The 12,932-nt window shown below is 40.7% G+C and overlaps 1 pseudogene; it reads left to right on the forward strand.

Annotated features, from left to right (window-relative positions):
• The first annotated feature begins 808 nt into the window (after positions 1 to 808).
• Positions 809 to 5,915, forward strand: LOC101445845 (SWI/SNF complex subunit SMARCC1-like; annotated as a pseudogene).
• Positions 5,916 to 12,932: the final 7,017 nt, after the last annotated feature.

A 12,932-nucleotide genomic window follows, 5' to 3' on the forward strand; every position in this document is an offset into this window, starting at 1 on the left:
AGCAGGCCTGCAGGCTCACCGATGTGGGCAGATAACATGGAAGGACCTAGCCAGAACCCTGTGGCTTAAGATGGCGGTCCAAAGATTTTGTTTATTTTATTAATTTTTTTTTGCAAATAGCTGGCAAGGAGGAACCTAATGGGCATCAGCAGACTGAGAGGGAAGTTTCAGGTTTTCATATGTTTATTTTTTTTCCTCTCTCTCTTCTCTTCTGGGTATTCAGGGAGTGGGGGGTGGGGCATAGAATTAGAGGTGGTCATATACAGCCAATGAAGAGACTCCTAGCTGGGCACTGGTGACCTGAGTAGATGGCCTGCAGTTTCTTTCCCTCCTTCCTTCCTTCTTTCCTTCCTTCCTTCCTTCTTTCCTTCCTTCCTTCCTTCCTTCCTTCCTTCCTTCCTTCCTTCCTTCCTTCCTTCCTTCCTTCCTTCCTCCCTCCCTCCCTCCCTTCCTTCCTTCCTCTTTTTTCTCTTCCTTTTCTCTTCTTAATTTTTTAATTTCATTTTTTTCCACATATTTTCTTTTCTTTTTTCTGTTAAACACAAGCAAGTCTAAAGATTTAGATTAAGTGCAACAAAGTGTCAAAGAAGAGTCTTACCATAAAACCAAATAAAAATAAAATCCTAGGCATGAGAGAAGAAACTATCCAAGAGAATAAACACATCAAGATAAAAGATGACTAGAATGTCAGCAAAAAAAATTATGAACCATACTAAGAAACAGGAAGGTATGACCCAGTCAAAGAAACAAATAAAACATTGGAGGAGATGCAGAATTTGGAAAAGGTCTCCATAATCAATTTAGGGAGATGATGGAAGAAATAATGGGTTTTAAGAAGACACCAACTAAGCATATAGAAGAGATTGTAAACATATATAAGAAAAAAAACAAATCCTAAGGTAAGGAAAGATCCAGTAGAAGAAATTAAAAATTCAGTAGACCATGCAACAGCAGATTTGAACAGGAAGAGGAAAGAATTAACAAATTAGAATTTAGGGCTTCTGTAATTGCATAGATAGAAGAACAGATGGAAAAAAAAATGGAATAAAAATGAACAGGGACTCAGGAAATTGAATGACATCATGAAAAGCACAAACAAGCACATCATGAGTGTCCCAGAATGAGAAGACAAGGGCAAAGGAGCAGAGGGAGTGTTTGAGTAAAAAAATGGCTGGAAAGTTTCCAAATCTTATGAGGAACATGCATGTACATGTACAAGAATGGCAGAATGCTCAAAACAGAATAAATCCTAACCAAGTTACTCTGAGACACATAATAATCAGATTATCAAACACCAAAAAGATAAAGTAAAAAACCTGACAGCAGCAAGAGAAAGGATATATATATCACATATAAAGAACACTTGATAAGATTAAACACTGATTTCTCATCTGAAACTATGGAGGTGAAAAGGCAGTGGTATGACATAGTTACAGTACTGAAAGAGAAAAAAATGCTAGGTAAGATTCTTTATCCAGGAAAACTGTTCATGAAAAGTGAGAGAGAGATTAAAGTATTCAAAGATAAAGAGAAAATGAGAGAATTCATCAATAGGTGCCCTACCCCTTAAGAAATACTAGAGGGGGCAGCAACATGTATGCGTGAGTATGGACAGGGGCAGCTGCAAGGGCAGGGGTGGGCCAGGTTGTGGGGATGACAGAAGGTTGTGATGGCCCTGGCAGTGGGTAGCAGTGAACTGGGTCAGCAATAGGAAGCATGGGTGTCAGGTTGCAGTATCCACCAGAGGTCTGACCATTTATTGGCAGCTGGAAAGGGGTCTAGTCAGCAAGTTTTGGGAGAGCCTGGAGATGGTGGCATAGCAGGATTCAGTGGGCATCTGGCTGGGCAAACACTACAATAAGTATGTTCATGTGAATGTTCCTACCAACAAAATTCTGGCTGGACTGGTAGTATAGCTTTCAGGAAAAAGCCTTTGGGAACATATCATCAACACAGCCTTCACCAAATTCTCTGCAAAATGTTTCACGGTTTTCAAAGCTGAGGGTATCTGGTGTCACATTCTTGGGGCTACTTGCAAGTATAAAAATGAATAGGGATGGCAAAGGTTTGACTACAGAATCCATCCGGAATGGATCATAATGTTAAAATGTTTTTAACATTAAAAATACATTGGTGAGGACCACTGTTTGATCAGACCCAACATCTACCTCATTCCAGACATTCACCTGAAGTTGGCCAGCAAGTTGAAAGATATCATCAAAAGACCTCAGGGGACACTTACTGATGATAAGCCAAAGTCTTCCCACCAAATTTATCCAGATCTTTCCTCACAAGAGGGTGAAGAGTGGTTGAGACTGATGATGAGAAAAAAACAAGCAGGTGTTAGTGAAGAAGGCTGGTAAAATAGGGAATCCATCAATGGATCTGGAACCTGGCAGAGAGTCCATGTGGACATCAGTAACCTCCAAGATGGTTGCTGGAAGATCCCCAGTAGGCAGAATTTCTTGATTCCTAAGAGACTCTGATGGGGAGTTTCCTGGTAGGCTGCAGACTGTGCCCATTACTCTAGGAAGAATGAAAAAGGACCCTTTAGTTGACAATTCTGGTGTCCCAGAGTCCTAGTCTGACTAAAGTTTACTGCTTCACACAATTTGGAGTTGAAGCCCTGTCTCAGCATCCTGAGAATATTTATTGTCAGGGCTTAACTGGCCCACTAGTGTCCTTGTGGGTTGGTCTTGGGAGTATCTGATTTTGGATATCAGATTAATGAACGCAAGCCACTGGGAGCCCTGAGCAGTGGCCCCAAATCAAAGCACCTGAGATGTTTGTCCCAGGAGATAATTGGCTGCTCTCTGAATGGATGGACCTGAGGATTGGGGGTCATTCAGGTTCCTGTTCTGGTTCCTGGCACCCCTACTTTCCAGGGTCTGAGATCGACTGAACCAAACAGAAGTTCTTGAGTTAGATCTCAGGAAATGTTTGGCTGTTGTCTGATTCCCTCCACCCCAGGAAATCATAGAGCCCTTGCTGCTGGGTGTTCTTGGGGCTGCCTGTAGCTGCCAAGCTGAATTGTGATTCTTACTCTTATCCTTCCAGAATTTTTAAACACAGCCTTATTTCTAACTTCACTGTCTGATAGTTTTCTGGTTAAACCAGTCATCAAAAGGTCATTAAGTGATAAGAGGCTAATTGCTCTAGCTGATAGGCTTTGGGGTCCTGAGGCAATAGCTTCCTTGCTAAGCAAAGGCACTTTTAATTTTACAGATTTTTAAAACAGACCAAAGCATCCTAACACAAACCTTCAAAAAGAAATTCAGTAAAAAAGTAAAACATGGGTAAACATTAGAAATTGCAAGGGTATCATGACATGTGAGCACTCTGGGGAAGGGAATTCCTACAGCATCAATTTTGGCTCTGCCCTCCACTTTCCTACTTCATCCGCCAGGTAACTGGGTGTGGTCAGATAGAAATGCCAGGCTTGCAGAGGTGTGGACACAGTGGGAGGGGTAAGCCCTTCGCTCTCCAGCTCTCCATCACTGCCGTGAACCCTCTAGGGGAGAGGACGGGAGAAGGCTCTGGGTCTCCAGCTCTGAGAACAGAGACTCTGGCTGTTAAAGGGTCTTGAAAGAGGAACACAGTTAGCTCCAGTTCTGTGCCCTAGCCCCTCCTGACTGGGGTTAGATCTAACAAGGTGGGGAGTTCAGCACGGATGCAGAGAATTCGCAAGCCCTAGTCCCTTTCCTCCGAGGATTACATCCTGTGGAGGCTCATACACAAATCCGTTTAAAATAGAGAACCAAAGGAAGACATTAAACAGGCTGTAGGCCATAGTTTCACTCACCAATAAACTCCTGGATTGGTTTGCCAAATATGGGGATTTATAATCTATAATGGGAACCTATGGCCTGTAAATCAAGCCACTTTATCACTTCTCTCTCCCCCTTCCTCTCTTGCTGGGACCCCTGATCTGTTATTTTCTCCCATTTCTCATCCCTCCCTGCCTGAATAAATTACTGGCCTACCTCACCTGCCATGCTCTTGAAATTCATTTCTGCAGAATAGTCAAGAACCTAAATAAAATCCGGTAAGATTAGTGTTTTGGGGGTTTTATTCAGACAACTGTGATACTTGGAATAACAACAGTGATGTTGATGCTGAAATTGAAAGCCTTGGAAGTTTCATGCTAAATGGATTTTAGACTCTGACATTTTCAATGAATGAATGAATGAGGAAGATTATGAGGTGGATAAGAACAGGAAGTCTGTGAGTTTCTGTCAGTGAATTTCAACAAAGAATGAAGAGCCAGTCAGTCTGAAGTCCAGAGAGAAGAGATAGAAAAGCAGCAGCTAGCGCTTGAAAGAGGAAACTTTTGCCTTCTACTCCCTTTCCATATGCACAAAATCACAGAAGAAGAGTGGGAAAAAAGGCCAAGCTGGTCTTTATCACAAGTGTAGAAGTCAGAAAGAAGAAGGGAAGCAAGAAGATCTTACCAAAGACATGGATGACTGAACGCCTGAACCCAACATACGGGAAGTGGTATTCCTCAAAAATGTAAATCCCTCCCAAAAAAAGATAGTAAAAATACACCTGTTAGAAGAGGAACTGTAGCAGATCTAGATGAGCAGAAAGAAGAATCAGTCACAATATGAGTAAAAGAAGATGAAGATCCTAGCAAAGGTGATCAGAGTTGCTCAGTCAACCCTGGCGAAGATAAGGTAACAGAGCAGAACCATTCACATGATTATTCCTAGTTATGCATCCTGATTTGATTTTAACTGTATTCATGTAATTTAACTACATGCTATTCCTGAATGTCTCAAAAGAAAAGGCAAATGAAAGTCTCCAGAAATATACTTGGTGTATCAAAATTTTATGATTGACATATGTTAACTGAATCCCCAAGAATATTTAACCAGCACTGCTTATTGGAGGAACTCAACAAAGATGTATGTGCTGTGATGAGGGTTCATGACTTTTTAAAAAAAAAAGATTTATTTTTTATTTATTTCTCTTCCTTTTGCCCCCACCCAGTAGTCTGCTCTCTGTGTCCATTCACTGTGTGTTCTTCTGTGACTGCCTCTATCCTTACCAGCCGCACTGAGAATCTGCATTTCTTTTTGTTGCATCATCTTGTTGTGTCAGCTCTTCATGTGTGCAGTGCCATTCTTGGGCAGGCTGTGCTTTCTTTCACACTTGACAGCTCTCCTTACAGGGCACACTCCTTGCACGTGGGACTCCCCTGTGCGGGGGACATCCCTGTGTGTGTGGTGTGGCACTCCTTGCATGCATCAGCACTGTGCATGGGCCAGCTCCACACAGGTCAAGGAGGCCCAGGATTTGAACCACAGACCTCCCATGTGGTAGGTGGATGCCCTATCCATTGGGCCAAGTCTGCTTCCTGGTTCATGCCTTTTTGAAGCAAGGGGACTTGTTAATTACCAAGTAGAATCAGGAAGTTGACCCATGGCAAAGGAACTCCCTCTGACTCCTCATTTTAATGTATTAACTGACACCCTTTCTGGGTTTGTGCCTCTTCAGTTTCAATCACCTTAGGTCTTGCTGTTCAACAGATGAAAAATTTTCCTGAAAGAACAAGGAAAAACCAATTGATTTGCAGAATTTGGCCTCTCTACTGATATGTATTCCCAGAATACCTTAGGAAAGAGTAAAGGATCTAGTGCTGGAAGAGAGTGGACTGAAAAGGAGACATTTCTACTACTGGAAGATCTAGATATATATGAAAATGATTGGAAAAAAATGTCAGTACATGTTGGAAGTTGAACCCAGGATGAGTGCATTCTCCACTTTTGGAACTACCCATTGAGGACCTATACCTTGAGAATTCAGATGCTTCCCTTGGGCCCCTGGCCTACCAGCACACCCTTTTCAGTCAATTAGGAAACCCAGTCATGAGCACTGTTGCTTTCTTTCATACATACCCTTTGGCATGTTGAGGAAGTTTCCTTCTATTCCTATTTTTCTAAGTGTTTTTATCAGAAAGGATTCTGGGTTTTGTTGAAGACTTTTTTATTTTGTATCACTTGAGATGATCACTGTTTTTTTCCTTTGTTCTGGTTAATGTGCTCTATTACACTAGGTGGTATTCTGGTGCTGAATAAACTGGGATAAACTCACTTGATCATGGTCCATAATTCTTTTAATGTGCTGTTGGATTTGACTTGCTAGTATTTTGTTGAGGATTTTTGCATCTATATTCATAATAGATATTTTTCTGTACTTTTCTTTTCTTGTAGTGTGTTTATCTGGCTTTGGTATTGTGGTTATATTGACCTCAAAGAATGTTTTAAGGAGTGTTCCTCCTCTTCAACTTTTTAGAAAAGCTTTAGCAAGATTGATATTAATTCTTTTGGGGATATTTGGTAGAATTCACATCTGAAACCAATTGGTCCTGGGCTTTTCTTCATTGGGAAGATTTTTATTACTTATCTAAAAATTTCCACTCTAATTATTCTCTTGAGATCTTTTATTTCTAGAGTCAGTGGAGGGTTTTTTTTATTTCTAGAAATTTATCCATTTCATCTAGGTATGTCTAATTTCTTGGCATATAGTTTCCATACTATCTTCTTTTGATTCTTTTTTTTTTTTATTTCTGTGTGATCTCTAGTAATGCTCCCCATTCATTTCTAATTTTATTTGTGCTCTCTCTCTCTTTTTTTTTCCATATCAGTCTAGCAAAAGGATTGTCATTAATTTTTTATCTTTTCACAGAACCAACTTATGGTTTTGTTAATGCTATTTATTGTGCTTTTATTTTCTATTTCATTTATTTCTGCTATAGTGTTTGTTATTTCTTTCTTTCTGCTTACTTTGGGTTTAGCTTGCTCTCCTGTTTCTAATTCCTTCAGGTGTACAGTTAGGTCTTTGGTTTAAGCTCATTCTTCTTTTTTAATGTAAGCATTTAGGGTTTTAAATTTCCTTCTTAACATTGCCTTTGCAGCATCTCCTAAGTTTTGATATGCTATGTTTTCATTTTCATTGTTCTCAAGAAATTTAATGATTTCTGTTGTGATTTCTTCTTTGAACCATTTATTAAGATTGTGTCATTTAACTTCCTACATTTGTGTATTTTCAAGTTCTCTGCCTGTTATGGATTTCCAGCTTCATTCCACTGTGGTTTGAAAAGATGCTTTGTAAAATTTCAATTTTTAAAACATTTATTGAAACTTGATTTGTGACCCCAATTTTTTTTCTATCCTAGAGAATGATCCATGTGCACTTTAGAAGAATGTGTACCCTGCCGTTTGGATGTAGTGTTCTGTATATGTCTGTTACTTCTTGTTCATTTATCATGTTATTCAAGTTCTCATTTCCTTATTGATCAAACTAAGCATGAATGATAACCAGCAGCCAGCCCCAGAATGCCAGTCTTCAGGAAGAAAGCATCACCTTGATGATGCCTTGATTTGGACTTTCATTTATTCTCAAAGCTGTGAACAAATAAATTCCCATTTGAACTTTCTGTGGATTATTTTCAAACACAAATATTTAGACTACCGTATTTCACCATGATATATCACATCTAACAGGACCATTTGCATTTGAGAAAATATTCTAATCACTGGGACTGTAATATATGATCTGGAATGAAAGGTGGAGGTTTAAAATAAAAGAAAGTCCCTGCATTCTCACATGATATAGCCCCAGGTAGTTGAGTAAAATGCATTAGAGAAAAATGGCTGATAGGTTGATTTTACTAATGGTGGACCCAAATGAGATGATGGCCCATTTATCAATTAAAAATAACAGAACATAGAATAAAATAAAATAATTTTTACATTCATAAGAAAGAGATATTTTAAGAGACATTTAGTAAAATCAAAAAGTTCTAGGAAAGTTGATAAAAATGAAATAATTACTTATGATTACTTTTAAATATCTAGGATATAGTGTAATCATTAACACAGGATTCTCTTAGATCTTGAAGAATATTAAGATAGCCTAGAAGTGTCTAAATATGCCCTGACCATGGAAAAGTAGGCACAGATATAGGCTTGAAGGAAAAAAGAAATGAATACGATTGTAAGAGTGTGACCAAGGCAAAAATTAATAAAGAACTGAGTTATTCACAATTTATTTTGGCTGTCAATCTTGCCTTTAGTCTCCCTCCCTCCCTCACCACACTGCAAGACTTCTAAGCTTCTGTGAGCCTAGCACTTTCTGATTGTGTGGGGTTTAAATAATACGAGTGCTTACAAGTTAAGTTATGGTATCCTTGTAATAAAATTTGTTGTGGAGTACTTTAAATTTCTAAAAAAAATACATATTAATTGATAGAATTTCTTAAATTACATGTTTATGACCCCAAATATTTCTTAAGTTTCCTATTATCATATGCTGGTCAATTCAATTGATAAAGTTCATTAGACATTGATTTGACATATTTTTTTCAACATCGGTCATTGGATTACAGGTTGGGCAATAAATGCTGGAAAGAACTACTAGCAATAGAAAATTATATTTAGCTGAAGAGATTTAGGAACTGGGCTTAATACATAATTTCATCATATTTTCAATCAGTTAATTGTGTGGGACAATTAAAAACAAAAGAAAGCTACAATAACTGATTCAAATTTTGTTACAAAGCATTCTTTCTGATGAGTCTTGTCCTGTATTCTCCTGAAAACCTCAAATTTAACTGATCAATGTTGTATGTGTTTTGACTGGTCCACCAACTGTCTATTCCCATCTCTTTCCCCCTCCCCAAGCCTCACTATTCCCTGAGACACAATATTGAAAGTCAACCAGTTAACAACCATATAATGACCACCAAGTGTACAAGTGAAAGGAAGATTTTCATGTTCTTCGCTTTAAATTAAAAATCTAGAAATAATTAATCTTAGTGAGGAAAGTATGTTGAAACCTGAGATGAGACAAAAGTTTATACCAAGCAGCAAAATTGTGAAAGCAAAGGGAAAGTTCTTCAGGGAAATTCACAGTTCTACTTTATTACAGAAAAGTCAGGAATTCTGAGTGGGAGAAAAACCCAAATGACAGAGAGGCAGAGGAACAGATTTATTACATACAAGCCCAGAGGAGACTTTATCTCCAAATTCTGAGCCCTGTCTTACAGTTTTCACAGCTTTATATAGGCTCTTATGCAGAATTAGCATGGCTCTCACTCATTGGTTAATGAGTTGCTGGGCTGTTGGGCAAATTTTCTACTGTTGTAAGTAAACAGGGTTACAGAAGCAGAAAGCAAGAGTGGTCAATTACAGAGGTTTCTATAGGCGTTACAGGGTCACGTTTTTCTACTAGGCAAGTGGAACTATAGAAGTGGAAGGCAAGAGGGGTCAGTCTGGAAAGCCTTTATAGGGGTTACAGGGTCATGCTTTCCTGTTTCTCAACATTTACCCCCTTTGATGCCCCTATAGTTCTATAGGGTGTCACTTGTATTAAGTGGCTTTTATCCTCCCAGGGCTAGAACTCTTGCCCTTGTTCTTTGGGTTACTGTTGTTTCAATGAACGTGATGAGAACATTAACTACACAGGGGCCAAATGTGACTAACATGAGTAAAGTGATTAGGGGACTTGCTAGGGACTGGAGCCAAGAGGATCACTGTCCCAGTTCCTAGCTCCATGACTCTTCTAGTTCTCTTTTCCTTTTCTGGATCTGGTCTCTAAGCTCTTTTACTTTGGCAGTAACAATTCCTGATTGGTTGAAGTAGTAATACAGTTCCCCCTTGAGGAAGATGCATGTCCCTCCTTTTCCAGCTGTTAAATAGGTCTAGGGCTCTCCTCTTTTGCAGAGTTTCTGTGGCTAGGGAGTTGACTTGGCTTTAGAGGGAGACTAGGGAATCCATGTCTTCATTTAGTTCTGGGGAGAGTTTGTAATAAAAACCAAAGGAAGGATCCAATCCTCCCAGTCCAGTTCCCACCCCTGCAACTATACCTGCTCCTATGACAGTGGTGGCAAGTAGAGGTTGCCTGGCTCATCCTTGGTGCATGTTCAGAGCTTGTTCTAGTTCATTTTCAGTATAGACTGACACCTCTGGTGTTAAGAACACCTTGACACAACTCCCTGTCCAATTGGCTTCTAAGCATCTATACACAGTGTTTCCACACAGGGAGAACAATCCTGGGGGCTACACCAGGTCAGGTTGCTTGTTAAGTTTTCATTAGCAGTACACAGTTTTGCAGGGATGGTCCCAACAGATTCTGATGTTAGGTCAGGGTTTTTTATTAGATAACATGTTATATTGTCTCTACTCTCCCCAGAGAGAGCTAACTGGACATTGAAAGCCATGGGGCCAGTAGGGATCTTTCATTTTTTATTTCAGTTAAGGCTTGGTTGGGGGTCCACCCTGGAGGAGATGGAGTGCCTGTAAAGGCTATCCTCAAAAGGGGCAAGCACAGTCAGCAGATTTTGGCATCTGGTCGAGCACTGAAGAGGAAAGTATAAGAGGTGCTTACCAGCCACTGACCACCTGAATGGGGGCTATGAATTGAATAAGTTGATGGAGCCCTGTAAGGTTTACCTGCTGATATTTTGGGTCTTCAGCTAGTTTGATGAGGTTGGTGTGGACATGCTTTAAAACTTTCTCTTGGGCTTGGTCCTGTACCCCTCTCCCATCAGACATGTCTACCCATGGGAGATAGGTCCAGCACCTGGTCTCCCCTGGATTGCCCAAGGTTTTGTGGTTGTCCCCATGTTTTATTGAACCTTTTCAGAATTTTTGCCTATTTTCCGAATATAGGGTAACAGTTTGGTTATAATAGTGTTTTGCTGGCAAATATGTAAAATGGTTAAAGGTGGGGACAGGGGATCATTTTCCCTGGAGCTGTTTTAACCTTTCTAGAATGGTGGATACTATGGCCCTGTTGCACCCAGTACAGCAGGGGTAGGGGTTGATGGTTGCCCCAGAGGAAGTGAGGAAAAACAACTTAAAGTGGCAAAGCATCCTACAAGGCACAGGTGCATTATTAGGATTAATGTTCTTTCAACTATACCCCAGTCCCTGGGAGCTATAATTGCTAGTCCAGTCTCAGACAGTAAGGCAAGCAGTCCAAAGAGAAGCAGGAACCAAAGGGAACAAGAGTCCATCTAATCAGGCAGTGGCCATTCTTAGTGATTCAGGGCAATTTGGAGTTTCAACGGACAGCCAGGTACAGGGTGAATCATCTAGTCAGCCCATCTTTCACTGGAGTGTGCTTTTTTAATTCTAGTATGATGAATTCAAGGGATTATACCTGAAACTTCCAAAGCAGTGGGAGTTACAAGGATTACAGTTTGTGGGCCTGTCCAGGTGGGCTGGAGGGGCTCCTTTTTCCAATATTTAACCCAAACTAGATCTCCTGGTAACTGTGAGTGCACTGGGTGGCCTGATGGGATCTCAAGACAAGATGGTTTTATGTATTTGAGTTCAGGTATTTCCCAGTTGCTGGAGGATGGAACCTTGGTCGGTCTCTCCTAAGAGCCTGAGAACTCCTTTGAAGGTTTGAATAATTGGGTGTGGTTGTCCAAATAGGATTTCAAAAAGTGAGTAACCTGAGGGTCTGGGGGTGCATCTGACACTAAAGAGGACTAGTGGAAGCAGATCCATCCATGGGAGGCCAGTTTCTTGACAGAATTTAGCTAAGGTGTTTTTGAGGGTTCAGTTCATTCAGTCCACTTGCCCTGAGTTCTGGGGCCTATATGCTGTGTGGAGTTTCCACTTAATTCCTAACATTTTTGCTAGCTCTTGGATGAGGGCCACTGTGAAGGCTGGGCCATTGTCACTGCCTATGAATAAGGGTATTCCTTGCTGTGGAACTATGTCTCAGAGCAAGGCTTTAGTTCTCTTGCTTTTTCAGTATGGGTAGGAAAGCCTTCAACCCAGCCTGAGAAGTTACACATTATTACCAATAAGTACTTATGCCCTCAGCTTGGCTTCATTTCTGTAAATTCTGTTGTTAAATCTTCAAAAGGAGCAGTTCCAGTGTATTGGATGCCCAATGGAGCCTTGGGGCCTTGGGAGGGGTTGTTTTTAGTACAGGTTTGGCATTGCTGCCAACTATAATGTAGAACGAGGACATCTGGGTAATGTAGTAATACCTCCCAATTAAGGTTCCTAAAGCAGTCTTTCCTATGTAGGTGAATTCGTGACATTATTGAACAGGGGTGTAGGTGGACCCCTTTGATATGAAGATTTGACCATCCAGGAGTAGCCAGTTTCCCTCTGGGGTCTGATGCCCTCCTTCTTTCTTGGCCCACTCCTGTTCCTTTTGGAGATAGTGTAGTATTTTAAGGACTGCTCTAAGAGAGACAGGTGTGGTACCATCGACAGGGTCTGCAGTTCAGGGACTCCCTTGACTTCCTGTCAAACTGCTTTATTGGCTAGGTCATTTCCTTGGCAACTGCATCTGTTCCCTTCTGATGTCCCTGACAGTGAATGATGGCAACTTTGCTTGGCTTCCAGACTGCCTCCAGTAGCTGAAGGATTGTTTCCTTATTTTGATCTCCTTCCCCCTGCAGTTAGGAGTCCCCTTTATAAATTGCTCCATGGACATGTACAGTAGCAAATGCATATTTGGAATCAGTATAAAGGTTTACCATTTGTCCAGTGGCCAGTTGTAAAGCTTGAATTAGTGCCCAGAGTTCAGCTTGTTGTGCAGACTATCATTTAGGCAGGGGAGTTGCTTCTACCACTTGTTTAGCCATGATGACTACATATCCAGCAAGCCTCTCCCATCTCTGATATAATTGCTGCCATCCATGAATAGGGTTTGATCTGGGCAAGGGAGTGGCCTGTTCTGGAAGTTGGGACAACTGGCATATACCTCTTCTGTTACTTCTGCACAGTCACGTTTAGGAGTTCTTTTTTCAGTTGACAGGAAAGTGGCAGGATTCAGGGTGTGTATGATTTCTACTGTTATTCTAGGGTTTTCACAAAGCAGGCCCTGGGAATGAGTAAGCCTGGGGCTGGATAGCCAGCAGTGACTGTGTGAGTTCATTAGTGCAGTGACAGTACGTG

Source organism: Dasypus novemcinctus, chromosome 10 (genome assembly GCF_030445035.2).
Source record: "Dasypus novemcinctus isolate mDasNov1 chromosome 10, mDasNov1.1.hap2, whole genome shotgun sequence".
NCBI lineage: Eukaryota > Metazoa > Chordata > Mammalia > Cingulata > Dasypodidae > Dasypus > Dasypus novemcinctus.